This window comes from Rhinolophus hipposideros (assembly GCF_964194185.1).
Source record: "Rhinolophus hipposideros genome assembly, chromosome: 19".
Taxonomy (NCBI): Eukaryota; Metazoa; Chordata; class Mammalia; order Chiroptera; family Rhinolophidae; genus Rhinolophus; species Rhinolophus hipposideros.
Window position 1 is genome coordinate 50,934,537 of NC_138065.1, and position 22,178 is coordinate 50,956,714.

Here is a 22,178-nt window from a genome sequence, read left to right on the forward strand (position 1 = left end):
ATAAGCAAACAAACCAGTACGTCCAGATTGAAAAGTCAAGGGTAAATAGCATTTCAATAGAAGGCAGTGAGGGCTTAGGGTGGGGAAGGGAATCATGGCGTGTCAGGCAATGGAAACAAAGTAATGGAAGGCATAAAAAAATGCATGGGTTTAGGAAAGTCTCCCCAGGAATCATGGATGTCACCAAGGGGGTCTGGGAGGGCCAGCACTCAGTGACAACACCCTAAGTGGCAGTTCACACAGCACTCTAACGCATTCCATTACTCGTGCATGTGAATTGGAATGTATTGTACCAATCTGGAACTCAGATTTCAGCTGGGGCCTCCTCTGCTGACCCTCCCACCTCCCCATCTCCCCACACACACGCACATGCACTACCATGACCTGAGGGAGTCCTCTCTCCATCCTGGCTCATCCACACATCGTATCTTTATGATCCATTGCTTTGACCCAGACATGAAAGACAACTTTGTTTTTCCAGTTCCTTTAGAAGACTGCATTCTCACAAAAGCACCGATGAATGCTCAAACAAAATAATTGTTGTAACCTAGACATTTCCTTCTTCCACGGTTTTTTCTTGTTCGCCACGCAGTCAGGGGTTCCCCCTGTCTCAGCTGGTCCTCCATCTAGTTCCCGACCTAGCTGGCCCTCTGCTCACCTCACTGCCCCCTCCCCATTCCTGATGGACATGGGCAGCCCGCGCCCAAACTGGTGCGCACATCCACATGCCTTACAAAGCCTCAGTCCGTTTTTAATTAAGCCACATCTGTTTACTTCTGTTAAGTTAAACCTCTCCGTGGAGAAGCGGTACCTGAGGCTGGGCACCATTCTGGGATCCAGAGTCAGTGAGACCCTTTGCAAAATCCTTCCAGGGACCACGTGGGTGTGCTATCCTTTATGCGTTAACTTATCGAATCTCTTTCACTGACGTATTCCTTTGTAAAGCAAGGATAAGAAAACACACCTACCTCAAAAGTCCTTTTGAAGAATAATAATCATGTGTTCACACATCACTCAATTTTCACGGGACTTAACCACGTTTCTCAGAGTGGAATACCCATTTTCTCCCAAAACTGAAAACCAGTATGACTCCCTATTCCTGTGAAAGCCGATTTACTAGATTCCACTGTGCCTCGCTAAGTGCTGGAAAGCTATTCTTGTGTGACCGTCCCCAGGGCAGCCCTGGGCACCCAGGAGCCCAGTTATCAGCGTGAATAAATGTCTGCATCTGTGAAAAATGCTGAACGGAGAGCTTTCCCAATGCTAACGATGAAATTCTCTGGGTGGCAGCATTACTGTTAATTATTTGTTCTTCTTTATACCTTTCTCCCTTCCCCAACTTTTAAAGACAATTATCACAGACTGTGTTTGTCATCTAAACAGAGCAGTAATTTTAATCTTATGGAACAAAATCACCAGCTGCCAAGCAGTTCCGCCCTAGGACTAAGTTCCTGGCTGAAAAGTGAGCATATGGTGGCGTCATGGAAAGAAAGAGATTATAAAACCAGACCTTTCATCTACGCGGCCGCCTAGTGGGCTGTAATTTAATATGCAGCATTACCTGCCCTTTTTCCTGTCTCTCACCATCCCCACAGACAGTGGAGCAGATGTTCACTCTGTCACATGGCCAAGGAGAAAAGAAATATTGAAAACCTTCTCCTCCACTCACCAGAGCCCTACCTGTCCTTCTAGGCCAAGCAGAGAGTCAGCTGCCTCAGAGAACCTCCTGCACCTCCAAAGACTGTGTTGGGGTCCTTCCCTCGCTCCCCCTCTCAGTACTCAGCCTTGTTTTCACTCTGCTGAGGGCAGGGGTTCTGTCTCCGTTAATCACGAGTAGGTGTTCGGTGCTTAGCAAGGTGTTTTACTCATCGTGGGCATCCAAGACACGTCTAAACTGGAATCTGGATTTCTGGTTGGTTTTCAGTTTGTATTTGGGAAACCTATGGAAACGTTAAGCAATCGATAATTGAAAAACAAAAGGTGTAAAAGCACTTTGCAAATGAGGACGTTCTTTCTATTAAGAGGCATGGCATTCTGATGAGGGTGTGGTTCTCATGGCGGTAATGCCACTTCCTGCTCTTTTTCTCCAGCATTATTTGGTGATCGCTCATTTCATTCTCTTAAGATCCACTCACTAATGATGGGTGAGTTGGAAAACACACTCATCGAGTCACCACTGCCACTCACATGTTCAGAACAGCGTATGCCACCATCCTCGGTACTCGAATGCCAATTTGGGGGGTTTTATGGCCTCTGAGCTGTGATGAAATCAACCTCTGAGAAGCCAGCGAAGGACTGGGCACTTGGTGGGAACGAGCTGAGCCTTGAGAGATAAGCCCTGAAGAGACTGGGCTGCGAGGCCAAGGGCTCAGGTAGGGGAGGTCCTGTATCCTGCCTGCATCTGGGTGCTGTTTGTAAGTCTTCTAACAGCGTCTGAGTTTAAGCGCGTGGGAGGTACAGGGACAGTGGTATTTGTTTCCTGTATCCCCTGCACAACAAATATTTGATGATTACATAAAAGCCCCGAGACAAACCCTACCACAGAGTAGGATTTCTGTGGTTCTCCCCTGGCGTTCACATGAAGAGGTTACTTATGGGACGAGCTGGGGACGAGCTGGACCAGAGTCATGGAGCCAGTTCTCAGAGTATGGTGGCTTCCTGACCCATGACTGCCTGGCAGGCGTTCGTGGACCACGCTGGCATCAAGCGCCTTCCCTCTCTGTGACTGAGGATTCGCTGACCTGGCATCTCCCAGAGCCCCTTCTGCTGGCAGACTCAAACATGAGCTCGTTAGCCTTTACCACTCAGAAAAATGTTCTTGGACATCTAACATGTTCTGAGTCATGCCTGCCTGCCCCGTACCGAGACAGTGCAATGTGTGCAGATTGGTTCTGCCCATCGGCTTCTCTCATAGCACAGAAAGCACAGCTGGAGCGGACGGCTTCCCTCCACAGACATTCAGGAGAAGGTGGGCTCTCAGTTCTCCACACGCACAGGTACACATCGAGAAAATTCACAGGGCTGTGCAGAGGGGTGGAAAACAGCGGCAAGAGGTAGATGAGTGGATTCCCAGGCCGGAATCAGACAGGACTCAGCCCTTCCCAGAATGCACCGCTGCTGTTCTCAGCCCATCATCTCACACGTCCGTGCTTTTGTATGCATAACGTTGACGGTTACCTCAACAAGGTATCAGTAATCCCTACTTGGTTCCTGGCACAAGCTGAAAGTAGGCCAGGAAGCATAAAACACACTCTTTTCCTTGGGGAGATTTTCGTTCTAGATAGGGAGATAAGAACAAAAATCTGGAGAGCTTAATAAATAAAGGAAGCTGCTTACAACCCAGTGAGTGACAATCAATGGCCCCGGGAGTGATACGCCCGGGATCGTATCCTATTGCACAGGCAGGAGGGTCACTGTGGCCGTGAACTAGAAGATGTGAGGACAGACAAGGGAAGGTGCATGCCAGTGGTGGAGGCGGCTTGAGCAAACCCATGGGGGTCAGGCTGCTCCCCAAGGAACGAAGGAAACCTCGAGGACCAGCTCGCCATTTACTGGAGGTAAATGACCTGCTGAAGGACACTCCACGCGTGAGGCAGAGCCAGAGCCAGAATTCGCGACTCTGGGACCTCAGCTTGGTGATGTGCTCCCCTGGGCCCCTGCCCAGTGGTTTAGTGAAATGAAGGGAGACGGAGATTCGGACCCTTGCACTTTGCCCTCTAACAGGCTTTCCCATTTAACTCGTTTCCCGTTATACTCGCCGCTACTCTCGACAGGCTCGCTTACTGCCAGGTCACAGATGGGTTCAGAGGTTTCTGAAATGGAAGGTTATTTGCCCAAGGCTTTTTTTTTTTTCCCAGCAAACCCACTTATGAATGGCTACAAACTACCCTGGCATCGCCATTTCTCCTATATGAGCATGGTTTCTTTACATGATGTTCCCCTGTATTTTTTTCTCGTTTCCCCATTTTCTCTTAAACAAACAGGAAAAACCAATCAATTCATTGTTCAACAAAGTACGATACAGGGAATGAACAGAAGAGTTCTCCACCCACGAGCCTGGGAGACCCGTTCCCCTAACCGAGGAGACTGTACCTTCCTCTACCACAGCCCCCACACCTTGCTGCTTGTAATAATCACAGCGTTTGGTTCTCCCCTCTCTGATTTTCTTGCTCTTAGCACGTTGAGCCAGCCAGCCATTTCTTTGCTAAATCACTAGAGGACACAACCAAAGAAAATGCAATCAATACAGTCAAGTTTCCCAAGTAGAATCTCCTCTAAAACTCAGCAGAGCCACTGCTGACTTGCAATAGGTCTGCACCACGACACTTAGAACTGTATTCCGAGAACTCCACTGAATTCTTTTCTAGTTCCCGCCTGTTGCCCATGGGGCTCCCAGGACCCGTTTGTTTCCCTTCAACCGGGGCAGTGACCTACGGGGCCAGCTCCTCTTTACAAGGACCATTCAGACTACCTTAACATGAAACCTGCCACAGTTTCAAACTCCAGCTGCTGCTCAGGCTCTCCCAATCAGCTTCTGCCTCTGCTCCAAGAAACACGTGCCTTCAACAACGGACAGTGACGACCAGCATTCTTCAGTCACACAGTGGTGAGCGCTAATCTTCGCAAGAGTCGTAATAACCTTCATGGGACACACGGGCCAGGCCTACCCCACCAGCTTGCCCGGTGGCCCAGTTAGTAAACGGTGGAGCTCCGATTTGAACCTAGCTCTTTTTGACTGTAAAGGCCATGCTCTGAACACCACATGCTTTCTCCACGTATTTGCAAATAATGACTGGCTATGGGCCTGTAACACGACGCATAGCCCACAAATACTTCCACCCGCTTCGGCTCACTTGACTCATGTATTTAAGATGACGTACACAAATAAAGAATAATTCGTATAATAGCCTTACTTTGAAAAATAAACATGCTAGAATCTTTAGTTTCATTCATTCATTCATTCATTCGTTCATTTACTTACTCCTTCAGTAAACATTTTTGAATGCCTAGTATGTGCCTGTCCTTATAAATACATAGAATGATAAAACCCACCCTTCCCTCAAAGGGAGTCAGAAACATAAATTAAAACGTCAAACACAACAAAATCTCTACTTCTCAGAGTTCCAATAACATTTTATGAGCACCTTAGTTATAGCATACATACGTAGATGCCTACTTTGAATACAGTCAATCAGTGCATGCTTTTTCTGTTCTTCTAGTTTATAAGACCGTTCAGGGAGTTAATACTGATTCCTCCTTGTATCCCCGGAATAACTAGCATATTGTCTTGTCTCTAGTAAATGTGCAAAATATGTTTTTTGTTGATTCGATTAAATATTTGTTGGGTAACAGCCAACTTTAGTGAGACAGAAGGATGTCCTACATTTGCTTCAAATACCTAGATCCCTGACTAACGTAGTGTGACTGAAAAAACATCAAAAGCACAGATATTTTGGATGAGAAAGATTTCCCGACAGAAAGCTGTCATTAACAGCTATCTTTATTTTGGGCTTTCTAACTAACCTTTAAAATAAATCAGGTGCTCCATCTCTAACTTTTGACAAAGACAAATTGTTAAGTGTTCTGTCCCATTGACATCTGAGCAGGTAATGGTTTTGTGACAGTCCTTGACCTTCACCCAAGCCTAATTTGTCGTATCTGCTGAATGTGCTCCTGTCAAACACTGATAGATAATTTTCCACAAGTCAGCATATTTTTAGAACCCTTCATTTCTCTCTCACACTGTTCATAATCTCCACATACTCTCCATGGATCTCCCTGGTTTTAACACCTGGCTTTTTAGGGCCCACTCTGGACTAGAACACATGTAATCTAATGTAGTTCTCACAACAACCTTATACAATTTCCAGTACCCTCAGCACACCTACTTACATAAATCCCGTACCTCTTTTTAAATGCTGGATGCAGTATTGTCCAAAGCAGTATTTTTATAGATTCTCAGAGGGAAACGAGAAGATCTGGTTCAAACAACTCGGTAGTGAATTTAAACTCTCTGGTATGTATGCTATAACTAAGGTGCTCATAAAATGTTATTGGAACTCTGAGAAGTAGAGATTTTGTTGTGTTTGACGTTTTAATTTATGTTTCTGACTCCCTTTGAGGGAAGGGTGGGTTTTATCATTCTATGTATTTATAAGGACAGGCACATACTAGGCATTCAAAAATGTTTACTGAAGGAGTAAGTAAATGAACGAATGAATGAATGAATGAATGAATGAAACTAAAGATTCTAGCATGTTTATTTTTCAAAGTAAGGCTATTATACGAATTATTCTTTATTTGTGTACGTCATCTTAAGTACATGAGTATTTCCTTGAGGCAGAGGGCCTTGTCAAGTCTCATTCTATAATCTTCACAGAACCTGACTGGTATAGTTCATGCACAATAAATATTTTCTGAACAAAATCAATTATTTCATCAGGAAGGATGCTTTCACAAAGCTTAGCAAATGAACAACTCCAATGCTTTTGTCAAAACTCACAGAACTACAAGCAAAAAAGGGTGTATCTTAAGGTATATAAATTTACCTCAGTAAATTTAAACCTCCAAGTAAAACTCAGAGGTTTAAACAGCAAAAAGTTCCTTGTGCCACAAAGCAAAAACTCCAGAGGGAGGGTGACTGCAAGGTCAGTTGGTGTCACAGCTCAGCAACGGCACTAAGGTTCCAAGTTCTTTCTCTCTCTCTGTTCCGCCATTTTGGATGGTTTCTTTGTCCTCAGGGTATTTTTTCTCGTGGTGACAAGATTCTACAGTAGTTCCACCTGTGATATCATCCATACGTGAAAACATCCAAAGGAAGAAGAAACCACTTTATCTCTGTATCTTTTTAAAAACAAGTTAACTTTTCCTAGTAGACTTTTCCCCCAATGGACTTTTCCTCATGGTGCAATGGCCAGATTTTGTCAATTGTCCATGTCTGAGCCAGACTCCTAAGAGGACAGAACCCAGCTCTGCCCTTAGATCCTATATGACCTATAAAAAATTTAGCACCTCTGTCATTAGCCCGAAAAACAACTGTTGAATCTGGGCCACAGGGTAGAAGGGCCACATGTATGTCACTCTGGAAATCTGCAGACAGCCTAGGACTAGTGATTCCCAATTGTTTATTCTAAGAAAAATTCCACACACGCCTCCTACACATGGGGGGGGGATCAGATAGTGAGAGTGCGTGTGACAGAGAAAAAGGCAGAGGAGAGAATGTTGTATTATATGACACTTAGAGACAATGCAAACCACACAGCCGAATTTCATATTCCAGAAAGCTCCTTCATCGCAGCCAGACTATTAGTAGTTGGGCAGCTGACAGAATGACACGACAGTGCCACCTAGCTCTCACTACCAGAGCCTGACGTCCTGTTTCCAGCCTGGCCGAGAGCTGTAGGGTGAGTCACTGCCCAGAAAAACTCAGCCAATGGCCATGACGTGATGAGGAGAGCAAGCAACATCCCCAAAAGAGGTTTATGTTTAAAACACTAATTTATCTTTAAGTTCTGTTGTCTACCTTCCAAACCACGTTTCCACTAAAAATATCAGGACTTAGATCTTCCTGGTTGAACGCAGGTCAAAGGGTGCCCTGGGTTAGTATTAGCCGCCAAGCTTCCACAGCTAGATGTGATTGCCTCGTGTTTTCTGGAAAGCTGTCAGCAGACAGGTAACGGGCTATACACCCAACAAACCACTGGTTTTGTGTATTCCCAGGGCCATGGACACACATCTCTAGGGAGGGCAGGTGGTGAAATTTCATTTCAGTTCAGTCCCATTGGATAGCAGAGTTGATCACAAAGTATTTGTGAGGTGTGTGTGTGAGTGTATAAAATCATAATGGATGTCACGTTATTATTATTTGCAGAAGATCAAAGGTCCTTGCTGTAGGCATGACCCAGAAGAAAGTCTAAGAACCAAATTTCATGATGTTTCCAGATAAGAAATTGGTTCCTAAAGGAACCAATTGTGGGGAGTTGTCCCTGTTCCCCATCACGAGTGGGGGGCACTGAATGCCAAAGGGACAACAACACCATTTCTTCCCTCCAATAAACAGAATCACGGTGGAACAAGCACGGCCTTTAGCTTTACACATGTGGATTCCAATACTGCAACAGGCGTTTCTAGAAGTTTGGGGAAATTAGGCCCCCTGAGCCTTTCATTGTTACTGCAGAAAAAAACTAGTGGAGATGACCTCTGTAAAAATATTTAAATCTACTTTTCGAGTAAACAGCCTTTATTATCCTATGGAAACACTACTGAAACGTCAGAGAGGAAGAATCGTGTGCTGGCTTCATGGGTGTCGCTGGACAATCCGTGTTTGGTCCCTGGTCGTCGGCTTGCGATATGAGTCAGTGACTTATGAGGGCACAAGGTTCCCTCTCACATTACTTATCCTCGGCATCATCTGGTTTCCAAAAATAGGGACAGCATCTTTTAGCAGAAATAGATGTCTGAGATAGCTGTTAACCTGCCTGAGCGTCAAAGTCGAAAGTCGGAGGTATGTGAGCCTGAAATAGAGCTGTCGCAGGAAAGAGCGGAGACGTGCGGCTGCACTCGGGTGTAGCTGGCAGGCAGGGCTCCCATCGGGTCAGGGGAGACAAGCAACAGGCCTCAGTTGCCCACACAGCTTTCCTACTTCTCAGCTGTGGGACAGAAACAAATCCACTTCCGCAGAGGCTCCATTACCTTATTTGTGAAACAGGAATCACATTTTTACTACCTCACAAAGACTGTCGTGAAAACAAAAGAGATGATGTGTCTGAAAATCCTTTGCAAATCATCACGTTCCAGGCAAATGCTGTTCCCCGTCTCAGGGAGCAAGCCACGCCCACGCAGTGATGGCTCCAGCCGAAATCCAGCAGCTTCTGCGCATGCTGTCGGTCTCCACACCACCCAGCACCACCAAAGCATCCACAAGGCCAGTCCCGAAACACGCCTGCACTGTCCACTTTGTTCCATCGCCTCCTGCAAAGCACCATATCTCCCGTGCCAGCTCCTGCAAGACTCCCCCTTCACACGCTGACCTCACTAAAAGACATTCTCCAAACAGCCATCAGAATGACCGTCATCAAACATAAATCGAGAGACAACAGAACAGTATGTACCTCTCTGCGGAAGGAGGCAGACTTTGTGAAATGCTCATGACAAATGCATTCAACCCCACATGGTCAGCCCTGCCTACGTTTCCATTTGTACCCTCATCTCCTGGGCTCCACTTGGCCTAACTCGAGGCTGCTAGGTTTTCTTCGAGCTTTTCTTCTTTTGCATTCTATGATGTTCTACATCAAGTTTATGTTTATTAATATATCTGGTATCAGGAAAGACTTGAGGATTTTTTTTTCATATGTACATGAATTATTGTCACACCATTTGTTGTAAGGAGTCTCCTTTCCCCCACTGAATGGCTTTGCCACCTTTATCAAAGATCGATTGGCCACACATATGCGGGTCTATTCCTGGACTCTATTCTGTTCTCGTTGAACTGTGTCTTTTTTTATACACTGTACGTGCTGAAACCATGCTGTCTTGGTTCCTGCAACTTTATAGCCAGTCTTGAAATCTAGTAATGTTACGTCCTTCAACTTCACTCTTTTTCAAAAATGGCTTTGGTTGTTATAGGTCCTTCGTATCTCTATTCAAATTAACTTGTCAATTTCTACACACACAAAAAAAAAATTCTTACTGTCACCTCGTCACTTTCTATCCCATTGACTGATTTTTCATTCTCTGCATAACACTTACCAATGTTTTATTATCGATCATCTGTCTCTTCCCACTAGAATATAAGCTTCATGAGGAAAGGGAAATTACCTCTTATTTCTCTTTTTTCTCTACTGTGTCTTCTTGGATTAGAGGAATTTCAAGACTACCCACCATCTTAAAAAGACTGAGAACAGCCAGGAGGTAGTGGAAGCGGGACTGGCCTCATTTAGAAGATCGATATGGCTAACCCTGCCCTGCCACTAACAGTGTGACCTGGGGACAGCCACTTAAACGCTCCAGATCTCTTTTTGCTTTTAATGCGTCATTTGGGGACAATGATTGTATGTACCCCTTATGTACCTTATGAGGATTCAATGAGATAATAATGTGAAGCGTTTGGTACATTGCCCATCGTGTAACAAGTGATCAATGCATATTATTATTAGTCCTTAGATGATTAACTTTTAGAAGCTTCTTTGGGATTGCTTTGGGACAGTTTGAAAGCTAGGGGGGAAAAGAGAATGGAAGAGACAAAAATAAACAACAGAAGCTTTTCTAGAGGTAGGAATTAGGAAATCAGTAGTAACTCTGGGCCTGACTATCCGGGTATAACTTTATAGCACTTCCTGGTCTAAAATGAACCGGTTTTGCTGACCCACGCTTGTCACAGCCACCATTTCTCACCTACAAGCCTCCTTTCCAAAAGCAAGAGTCAGATCTTCACCAATGAATGGTTTTCATTCCCAAATGTTTTCTGCATTTTACCCAACTGCTCTCCATGCCATTACTTCAGGACCCAGCTCCCTGACCGCCAAAGACACAGATCAAACCAACGGTCCATTCGGGCAGGTAAGCCACAGCTCTTTAAAATCAGGCTGTGTGAAGCTGGTGTCCTCCACTTGACTGTCATTATGCGTTAAAACAAGAGAAGATTGGATTGGGTGAGTGGGGGAGAAAGGCTCGGGGGGAGCTGAGTGAGGGTACAGCCTGCATGTGTATGAGTGTGCTTCTTCATATGTGTGTGTATGTGAGAGAGAGAGAGAGAGAGAGAGAGAGAGAGAGAGAGAGAGAGAGAGAGAGAGAGGAGGGAGAGCGGTCACATAGGCCATAATGAGGACCTGGACCATCTCTTTCCAGGAGCTACACCAGGGACTCGGTCCTCCTGTGTCCACTCAGAATAATGTTGGCACCGGAGGGCGACAGCAGCTCAACCCTGCAGTCAGGCCAGGATGGACACGACGACTGGCTAAACATGCCCACTCCTTGTCTGGCCAACTGAAAGGCATTCCAGTGCCATGGGAACAGGGACGATCGCCCCCAGGGTTCAATGACCTACGTTAACCTTCCCTGTTTGCAGGACCCCAGTAGGAGCTGGGACTCTTGCCCCTTCCCAGCGCTGTGAGGGTGAGAGAGGAGGCGTGGAGCCCTAAAACAGGAAGCTTCAGAGCTGTCCAAAGGAAGCACGACTCTTGCTGCTCAGCACTGATAAAATGCACGGGGCAGACGAGTGGAGGACCTGAACCCCCGAGGAGAACAGGCGGTGTGTGCCAAGAGGTGGGGCCCGGTCCTTGGCACGTACGTAGCTGCCACAACCGCCTTCCAGGAAGGACGCTGAGCTCTGTGGGGCTGGGTTCATGCCCCACTGAGCACACAGAAGATGCAGGATGTCGCTTAGAAGAGAGTCGCAGTTTCTTCCACAAAGGGTCACACATTAAAATCCAGACAGACTAGAAAAACAGTTTGTTTTCAGCTAGGGTGGGGATGTTTATCTCTAAGCTGACCCTGCTTCCTCCACCCCCACTTGCCAAACACTTGTCCTGCACTGGCTCCCCCTGGCTTTCCCTGACAGAGCAGCGTGCTGGGCAAACAGGAAAGGGGCATGCACAAGAGAGAAGGCACGAAGAACTAACATGCACGGGTCACCATGGGCCATCTTCAAGAAGAAGTCCACTGCTCTTGGAGGAAGGATGCTAGGAGAGCACAGGCTGCCGCAGAAATAACACTTTTCAAAACTGTAGCCAATCGGCCATAAGAGGGCACCCCGTGTGGCACGCTGAGTGTGCAAAGCCATTTGAGTCTTCAGAACGCATGGCATGTGAAAAGCTTTACCCTGCTCCACCCTAGTTCCCACAAGGGACAAGACAGCAATCAACCCCGATGGTCCAGAAGAAAATGTAAGGAAAACAGGACAAAAGGAAGCAAGCTTAGAATCCCTGAGCTCTCCCCCTCACACACACACCAGGACAGGAGTCCTACCAACCCCACCCTGCAGGGCTTGTCCTGTCTCCGTTTCCACACACCTGGTGACGGAGTTTGCAACTTCAGCAGGAAGCCCACTGGATTACCAGCACCTCTCCCGATAGAATGAGTTCTCATTTGGTGCCAACATGTTTCCTGCAGCTGCCACAGTCCAGCCTTCGGAGAAATCCAAAAATGCCTCTTGTTCTTTGATGCCACAACCCTTCAAACATTGGGGTCTGACTATCAGCCAGCCTGAATGCAGCCCCCACCAGGGGAGTCCCCTCTCCATCAGTTCTCACATGACGGTCTCTGAGCCCTCAGCATCAAACCTGACCCCTTCTTCCCAGGTCAGCCCAAACCCTGGGCATCAGCCTGACGTGGAAAGGTGGAAAGGGACTGCGGTCCTTCTCTTGCATGTGACAGGCGGCGGGACTGACCCCCCTTCTGAGAGCCGAGGAGAAAGAAAAACAGTGCGGTCAAGCAACGTAATTTCTGAGCCGGGTGTGAACTGGCGCTATTTACTGAGAAGCAGAAAAAGACACCGTTTTACCTTTTCTGCAGGATTGTAGAGAGAGAGAACGTGGGCAGGCGCTGCCTTATGTTACTGTGGACAGGTGACTGGTATGAAGTTTAATACTCGCCTCTTCAATTTAGAAGCAGAATTTTCCTGTCCCTCCTGTTTCTGGCAATGGGACAGGGGTACTCCACCCACCCCCCACCCACTGCACGCACGTGCACACACAAACACAGGCACACACTATACTAACATTTGAAGAAGAGGCACTATACACCCTGAGTATCTGAGAGCATCCAGAAGCTGGCCCAGGAAACGCCCTGAAAAAGGAGCCTGTTTCTCTAGCAGACGTCTGACCCCCAGAGGGAACAACTGATCTGACAGCTTCTCACAACAGATGTGGAGTTTCCCCAAGAGAGGACAGGTTTCTACCTTGACTCAGTTTCCTGAGTCTAGCAAAAAAGACAGTTCATCGAGCTCAGAAGCTAAGTGAAGTTCAATGACTCGTCTGAGGCTGGCTGTGTGACAAGCCCTCGAAAAACATTGAACAACCATTTCTGCACAATCACAGACGTGCGGATGCCGCCCTCCTATAGCAGCAGACTTGTGGCCTCTGCAGCTGCAACACGGACTCTGGCGGCCTGTTATTTCTCCATGGGGAGGCTCAGAGAAGCTCCAGGAAGGCCACTCCTTTATCAAATGCTCACGCCTCCGCTGCCCTCCTCCCTGGAGCGGCTCAGCCTTCTCAGGGACATCTGAGCAGCAAGCCTTGTGCTTTTGGTCCTGGGGTCTTTCATCTCATCACCTTCCACATTTGACCTGCGACCCGTGACTTTGTGTGGATTTAGGGGTAACAGTCCTGAATCGAGGAAATGCCGATGTAGTTAAATCAAAGAAAAACACCAAGAATAAGACCAACAACAGACAGACTACTAATTAGGGGAAAAAACCGTATAGCAAAGCTTTCCTAGTTGACGACTTAGAATTCTAAGTACATTTTCTCATAGTAACCATGTTATTAAACACAGCAAATGATATTGTTGAAATAGTATAATGACAGCGCTACTTTGAGGAAAAGAGGCCTTGGGAATCATCCAGAGGACCTGATTATCATTTATGATAATATCGCATGGGACGATAGTTTCCTGTTCTTACTCACCATGACCCCTTCCTGCAATGGCAGGCATGATTGGGTTTTCCTTGTTTTTGCAAGACAAGAGAATGAATGAATGAATGAATGAATGAATGAATGCTTTCATTCATTCCTCAGCGGTTCATCTAACACCCACCATATTCTGGTGCTATGTGAGGTCCTGGGATATAGAGACTGTCCTCACCACTGAGGAGCTTACAGTTGAGAGAGACAGATAAGCAAACAATTAGACTATCAGAGTACCATGCGATGGTGCAGAATGGGAGTTAAAGACATGGAGAGTGAGATAAATACAGAAGAAAAGGCCGTGGGGAATGCCATTACAGGTAGTGATGGGGGAGAGGACGCTGCCAGGGAACCTGGGAAGCAGGTGTGAGAGAGGTCGGAGGACAGAACGTCATCACAGAACCCAAACAGGAAGAGCAGGAGTGAGGGGTAGTCATGCCTTGTTTGTTTAGTCACCCAAATCTTCTCTTTGGAATCTAGAATACTGCCAGCCCAGACCTTTTCCCTGGACACGGAACTCCCACCTGCCCATTCCACATCTCCACATAGATATTGAATACGCGTCTCATCAAAAGAGCCCACAATTAGAAAGAACATCAGGACAAGAGTAAGGAAATAGACTTCCACACCCTTCCTCCTCAGAGCTAGTCCAAACACCTGACACAGGGCGGATGTCAGAAAGGCTTCTTGGGGGAGGTGAGCTCTAAGGTTTGCCTTAGGGAAACTGCAAAAGATGAAAGAGAGAAGAGGCACCAATTTTTGGAAAGAAGAGTTTGGATCCTTGAGCCTGTCTGTCCACTAAGCAAAACTTGACCAAACAAACGATACATAAATGACCAAGGGCAAGACCCTAAGTGGACAAACATTTGCTCAGCGCTCTTGAGAACTAATCATTCAACCTAAGGGAAAATCTTCCTTAAATCAGAGAGAATCATGCTCAGTTGATAGACACGTCATGAAGCATGAATGGGTCGGCTCATCCGGGCAAGCAGCTCTTAGGACAACAGGAGCCATCTGATTCCTTTTCGAACCACTTATTTTCATTTGTAAGGATAAAATCTAAAGAAGCCTTCCGATTCCCCACCTCCCATGCGTTGTCTCGCAAGATAACCTGGAAACCAACAAAAACGTCACTGAACCAGATGGTTCCTCCTACAGTGGGTCGGAGCCGGAATCGTTTAATTGAGAAAACTGAGGTACAGCCAGCCGGTGCTGAAGACATTCAAGCAGTCAGCATGCTGCTGCTTTGCAAATGCACTTCATGGGTGGGAAATGAAAAGGGAAGTGGGTCTCAACAGAACTTCCTCTCAGCAGATGCTCAGCAAAGCCTTGCCAACGCGAGGGACCGCAATGTCAACTTTTTAATTTGGTTTAATTGCTTCTCGGGGGTTCTATAGTAAAACATTACGTGATGCCAACTGATGGAACAGTGACACAGATAAAATTATGTTTTGGACCAATGGTTTCTCGATTTGGTTTGTTTTCTTCCAAAAGAAAAGGTCTATATAATCTACCCACCCGTGTTCCTGCCTCAGGCTCTGAGACGTCAGATACCTCTAAAGTTGCCCAAGAAACTTGGCTAAAGTTGTTCGACTTCCTCTAGAATGTCTGTGAAGATGGTGCTTAGAGTATTCACTCTCTCTTTCCTGGGTGTAATTCAAGAGGCAGTGACTCCTGGTTTGTGTGTCAAATATCTGGTTTTCCCAGTGTGTGTAGATAGGTCATGGCCATGGAGACTAGATAGACATTTTCACCAAAGGTCAGATTCGCTACCTGCCACCCTCTATCATTGTGTCTATGGGGGTGAGAGGCACCCCAGGTACTTTTCCACCGGTCATCGTCTCTGCACAGGGCACACTTAGCTACCGTCCTTACCAGGATGTGCCTACGTGCAACCTTTCACCCCACATCTGGTAAATAAGACATAGAGGCCTGGTATAACCCATGAGGAATGAGTGAGAATTCATCTGATAGGGTGCTTGCTAGATTCGATTTCTTACTAAGAACACTGACAAATGAGGTTGGGATGAATGAGAATTGTCCTACTCACATTAAGACCTAGTAGGAGACATGAAAAATTAAAACTTCAGTTGGTTCTGGAGAAAAGACATTAGTGGTTCTGAAAACCAGCATCATGGCCTTACCACACTCCAAGGTGAGCATGTCCTGGGTACAGACCTGGCCCTGGGTAGACACGTGCCTCAGGAAGAGCCACTGTAGAATGGCCACGAAAGGGCCTCAGAGGTGATGGTGATTATGGATTCACTCGTGACTCTCGTGGGCACTTTGGGGCACAATGAAAGAGATCGGCACGTAAACATGGGAGGAAACACACACACACACACACAAAAAAAAAAAAAAAAAAACCATGGAGAGAGGAAAGAGCAAGGCAAAAGGCTGTACAGGGAGAATCTATTAAGAAGAAAGACGGTCGTCACAGAAGAATGGCCAAGAGTGGCAAGAGTCAAGCTCTGCAGATGCCTGCTCTGAGCAGGAACAAGCAAACCAGACAGTTCCAGCTCCACCAAACTCTAAATGACCCAGTTCCTAAACCAGTGTCTGCGTGGTCTGCCATTCTGAGGCTTCCTGGATGCGACGCACGACTATTTTCTTAATCTCCTGGGTATAGTACGTAAAAAACAAACACTGCCACCTGAAAAACCCTAAACTGTGTTATTTGAGGTCACCACCATCCTCTTTTGCTTGGACCACTTAAATGCTAATTGTCATTTAAAAAAAAATCCAACAACCCTTCCTGAAATTAAACAAAAGACAACATATTGACTAAATAAATAAATATCATAGCTAGATTTGAAAAAGTGACACTTAAGCAGTTGGAAAGACACCAAAACAGAATCTTCATAAACCCTTTGTTTGACTTTCAGACCTGCTTGGGGAAGGCTGTCTCACTGTCTCACAATCACGTCCGTGAACACACAGAGCAGAATGTGCTAAGACGGGAATCCACAGGTCAGCTTTAGGCGACTACTAGGAACTCCACAAAACAACACCCAAGCTTTGGAATTGATATGCTTTTTGTTCCTTCACAGATTTCATCCGAGTCTCAAAAACCACTGACTTAGATGTTCCTAAACGCCATCTTTCTGGGACCCCTTTGACCTCTGACTCTATTTTACAAATGTTATCTTCTTTTATTGCTCATCCCCATGGATTGAGCTTCAATCCTAAATAATGACCCCAGGCCATGTTTTCCTTCTCTTTTCTGCTTCCCTCCTTCTTTATGACATCCTCCTGTCACCTTTTCTAACTCCCTCTCCAATTTCCTTCTGGCGCTACCTTTCATTGAGCCCCCGCTGCCTTTCTGTGTCTCACCTCTCAAAGGTAAGGAGGGTGTAACTTCCCCGTTTAATGTATTTCATCTACGCCCCAGTGCTTTTCCTCCTCCGTCCATACTTCTGTCCATCTATCCCCATACTTCCCGGCCAGCAAGATCCGGGAGAGTCTCACAGAGTGAGTCACTGTGACATTAATAATATCCTTCGTGTAGGAAGATGTCGTCACTAAGCCACCATCAGTGGGACACGTGCCCCTGAGTGATTTTCTCCATAGGATGAAGAAGAGGATAACGATGTCTTCCCACACCCCAGCTCAGTGCCCCTAAGAACAATTTCAAGAATTTTCTAAGCCGAGATTAGGGAACAGAAGTGGACCCAGAACAGGAAGAAGCTGATTTACTGTCGCCTGAGGTTCTGATCCAAGGACAAGAAGCGCCTTAGGAAGCCTGTGCCCCAAACTAGGAGCAGTCAGAACATTCTAGTTGAAATTGATTTTGTGTATGATTAGCTTTGATGATTCCTTTCTAATTTGAAAAAAAAAAAAAATCAGGTACCAGGTATTAGAGTTCTCAATGAGAAACATACCCATTAGCGAGCACAGATAGGTCATGTCATCTCTAACCCTCCCACCCATCCTCAGGAAACCGAAAAATCGCTGAGATTGAGTAACCTGCAAAAGCCACAGAGCTCGGAAGTGATAAACCCAGGATCTGACTCTCCTTTCCATCAAGCCACCCTGCCACGTGTTACATCTTCAGTCCCTCTCTCCTTAGGTATTAATAAATGATCCCCAATTACAGCAGAGATGAGGCCAGCAGTAGATTAGGTGACTAAAATGCCCTCCTCTGGCCAACCTTCCCTTTCATAAGTCACTTTCCTACATCAAATCTGAGACTCTTTCAGCAACTGGAGATCTGATGACTAACGCTTGTCCTCAGACTTTTAAGTGCACATTTTTACAACAGGCTACCTTGTCTCTGGCACAGAAGGGGGACCCATTTTTTTGGCTGCCTTTACTGGGCACTTACCTGCTCTAATTAATTCTCACTCTCAATTAATCCTATACGTATTTGTTAGGTGCCTGCTACATACTAGCCTTACGGCTAAATGGTAAGGAGACTCAGAGATGTAAAAAAATAAATAAATAAAACCATAAGTCTAGCTCAAAAGACACATGTGTAAGGAAAAATATTTCCAAGATGAATTGGGGGAAAGGGAGGAATGATGCAATAGAAAGTCACCAAAGTGGAATAGGAGTCCAGAGGAAGAAAAGACGGAATCTGACGAGGAGAATCAGTGAGGATTTTTGCAGAAGCTGGCGCCAAGTTGGTCCTGAAATGATAAAGAAGATTTCTGTATATGAAGAAGAAGAAGGCTTTTCCTACTTGGGGAATCCACCAACATTCCTAATAATCACAGCGGTCACTGTTGGAGCCATACTACGTACCCAGCACTATTCAGGTAACATCACATACATTGATTCATTTAACCCTGGTCACAGTCTCAAGGGTGGGTGTTATTTTCTTTGTTCCACAGATCAGAAAAGTAAGGTTCTTGGAAGGTAAGTAGCTTGGTTAGGTGTCTGGACAGGCCAAGGGGTCTGGCTCAGACCCCACGTCTTCCCACCGCCCACATTACCTTCCGTCACATTTGTGACGTGTTTTGTAGATGTGGACATCGTTCTTGTGGAAGAACCTTACATGAATAAATCTACTCGTTTTGGGGGTTTATTTAAATAGGTCTGGAAAAAGAGTTCGAAACAAGGAGCAGGTAAGCCCTAGCTAAGGCAAAATGATAAGGGAACACGAGGAATAATAATTTATCAGTATTACTGTTTCCTAATGGGTACTGAGCTCTCCGATGTGCCCGGTACTGCTCTGAGTGCTTTGTGGATAGTAATGCTGAGCTCCTATGTGAATAATTACTATTCGTTTTCCTAGCTCATGGAGATGAGGGCATATGTGTCTACATATCCAGGTTGTAGGCTAACCACCTATCCCATTTGTTTTTGTAGAGGAGGTGTGTTTTTTTTTGGGGGGGGGGTGGAGATTTTGTCAGAAGCCTATTTTATTTAAACCATATTCAAACTTTACTCTTTCCCAAGCTGCCTCCTTCCCTAACACAAAAGCTCTTCCCTTTAACAAAAGCTCCAAATCTGTCCGCCTCTAAATCCAGTCTGTTTACATCCCTGGGCAAATGGATTCCCCTGCAATTCAGACCCGGTTCTGATGACTAATTATTGCAAGGGTCCCTAAGTCCCCTCTGGTGAGAAGGGCACTGGTGTGGATGGCATAGAGTGGCTGCCAGGCTGCCTTAGGACACATTTGAAAGCTTAAAATACCAGCACAGACAAGGCTGGCCTGCCAGAGGAACGCTGGCCGGCAGGAAGGGCCGCCATTCCAGAGGGAGCACTGCCCCCAGCTGTCATCCAGGATTCACCTCAGTGTTTGCAGCAAACAGCCAGGAGCTTTGTGTGTGGCAAGAAAAACGGAGGACAGGAAGAGAGCTGCCGGTGCCCCTGGAGAAACCACCCAGCCATGCTCAGTGGTGTCACTCCCAGTGGCAAGCCACCACCCTCCCTGAGGTCCTGGTGGTGCCACCTCCTACCACATGGCCCAGTTCCTTCAATCAGTATCTCCTAGATAAGAATTTCACACCCTTTCCTCCCACCTTGAACCTTCCATTCCTCTCCCTCTCAGCTGACATTGCTTCCTAGTGCCTGTAGAAATTAGAAACAAGGAGAAAAGACCTTCCGATGTTCCCGTTACCAGTCTGCTGGCAGCCCTACCTATCTGAGCTGTGTTAGCTCCTGGCACAATGCACGGACTGCCCATGGTCCTAGCGGGACTCAAGCCCTATCCTGGGGCTCCAGGTCCCACGTCCTTGCATCTTCTCAAGGATTTTCCCTCCCACCTGTCGGTTCTTTGCCTATCTGCATACAAACCTACTATTGTTACTCTCGTTCTAAACCCATTTTTCGACCCCACTTTTGCCTTCAGCTACTGCCATATTTCTCTGCTCCCCTTTGGGACCAGTCATCAAGGGTTGTCTCTACCCAGAGTCCTCCCTTCCATTCTCTCTTGAACCCACTCCAATAAGATTTTCCTTCTCAACACACCTCGCCTTAAAAATTACTCTTGCCAAGATCGTCAATCCCCTCCCCAACCCCACTCCACCTTCCCCCCAACACACACACACACACACAGCCAAATCCAGGGGTTAAGTCTCACACGTTGTCCTATGTGACCTAAAAGCAGCATTTGACCCTGAGGATCACGGCTTCCCACCTGAATTTTTTTTTTCTTTCTGGAACAGTATTCTTGGTTCTTTACGTAACTCCTTGACTTCTCTTTTTATGTCCTTTGTTGGTTCCTACTTCCATCCCCGCCACCTAAATGTACACAGGACCAGGGGCTGAGCCTCCAGATATCTTCCGTCTTATGCTTGCTCCCTTGGTGGTCTCCTCCAGTCTCACAGACTGAAAGCCACGCCCCCGCGTATGACTTCCTGTTGGATGTCTAACCCAATCTCTCCTCTGAACACGGGCCTTGTAAGCACAGCTGCCAGTTACCATCTCCACTTGGATTTTTCATAGGCATTTCGAAGTTACCATCCTATCCTCAAGCCTATTTGTCCTGTAGTCTTTCCCTTCTCAGTAAATGGTAACTCCCTTCTTCCAGGTGCTCAGGCCGAAACCTTAGAGTAATTCTTGACTCTCTTCTTATCCCTCATAGCAACAAATCGTGTCAATCCTTCTCTCATATCATAGCCAGCACTGGACCACATCTCTCTCCTTCCCTACCTTGGCTCCCAGCCACCTTTAGCACTTTTCCTACATTATTGCACAACGGCCTCCCAAATCACCTTTCTTCCTCGTTCACCCCTTAATCCTTGCTCACTTTTAGTGCGTTCTCTAGTAAGGAGAGTGACCCTCCAAACTGCAAGTCAGGTTGTGCCACTCCTCTGCTCGCATACCACGCGTCCCCTGTCACTCGGAGTAAGATCCATCGTTCTTACCACATGCAGCGTGACAGCAGGATGGGCTGAGCTTTTTCTGGGTCATGCCCAACTGAAAGAATAGTGCTGACAGGTATTCTCCCCTGTGTGACCTAAATATGCCAGGCCTCCTTCCTGTCCTTTGAGACATTCCTCATTAAAGAACGTTCTCCGTACTGCAATAGCCCGAATCGAATCGCCTCCATAATTGTCTGGTGTGTTTTGTCTTTCACCATTCTGTGCGGTCAGTTTACTCTTGTCCTGAGACCGCCCTCCACCTCCCCACTGGACTACACTCCGAGAACAGTTAACCAGCTGGGCTGCCCCTCAGGAGCAGGACAAGCCCAGGCCCCTCCATCCCAGCCCCCCATTGAGGTGCCCCTGTAGCCAGCTGGTTGTGATGAAAGGCTCCAGATAGAAGAGTGGGGGCAGCTCCGAGTCTGAACGGAAAGTTTCCTTCCTTCTCGTGGACTAGGTACTCTCACTTGGGTACACTGCCTTTGCCCACAATCATGGCGGCAAATAGGGGAGGGGGTTGAACACCTGCTGCCTTCCTCCCTCCCTGGGACGCCTTCACCCATGAATCTACAAGCTCAGCCCCTGACCAGCCTGGGGCCACCTCTGGCCTAAGCAGCCCCCCTGCTGAGGCTGCAGATACCGTGTTTCTCCAGAAATAAGACCTCACCGGACCATCAGCTCTAATGTGTCTTTTGGAGCAAAAATTAATGTAAGACCCGGTCTTATTTTACTATAAGACCGGGTCTTATATCATTAATATAATATAATATAATATAATATAATATAATATAATATAATATAATATAATATAATATAATATAATATAATATAATATAATATAATATAATATAATATATCGGGTCTTATATTAATTTTTGCTCCAAAAGACACATTAGAGCTGATGGTCTGGCGAGGTCTTATTTCGGGGAAACACGGCATACAGAAAGGGGAACTGCATTTTCACTACATCCCAGGTGACTCAGTGGCACATCAGAGTCTGCGGGGTAGCTGTAGTGTGGCAGAGGAAACGCTGTATGCAGTGGGGTGGGGGGCTCCTAACCCACAGTGAGGGTCTCAAGGCAAGTTGCCGTCAAGAAGCGACATCTCCGCTAGGCCTTAGCATCCACACCCAGTGGCCTGCACTTCCAGTGGGGACAGAGAAGGGGTGGCAGGGCCCGCTTCCTTCCCGCCTGTCCCCCAGCCTTACTCTGCAGCCACACTCGCTCCCTGGCTCGGAGCCTGGCTC

The 22,178-nt window shown here is 46.6% G+C and overlaps 1 long non-coding RNA gene across 1 annotated transcript in view; it reads right to left on the bottom strand.

The window, feature by feature from the left end:
- LOC308487591 overlaps window positions 1-22,178 on the bottom strand; it is a 53,274-nt gene that overhangs the window by 26,249 nt on the left and 4,847 nt on the right. The window lies entirely within an intron of this gene.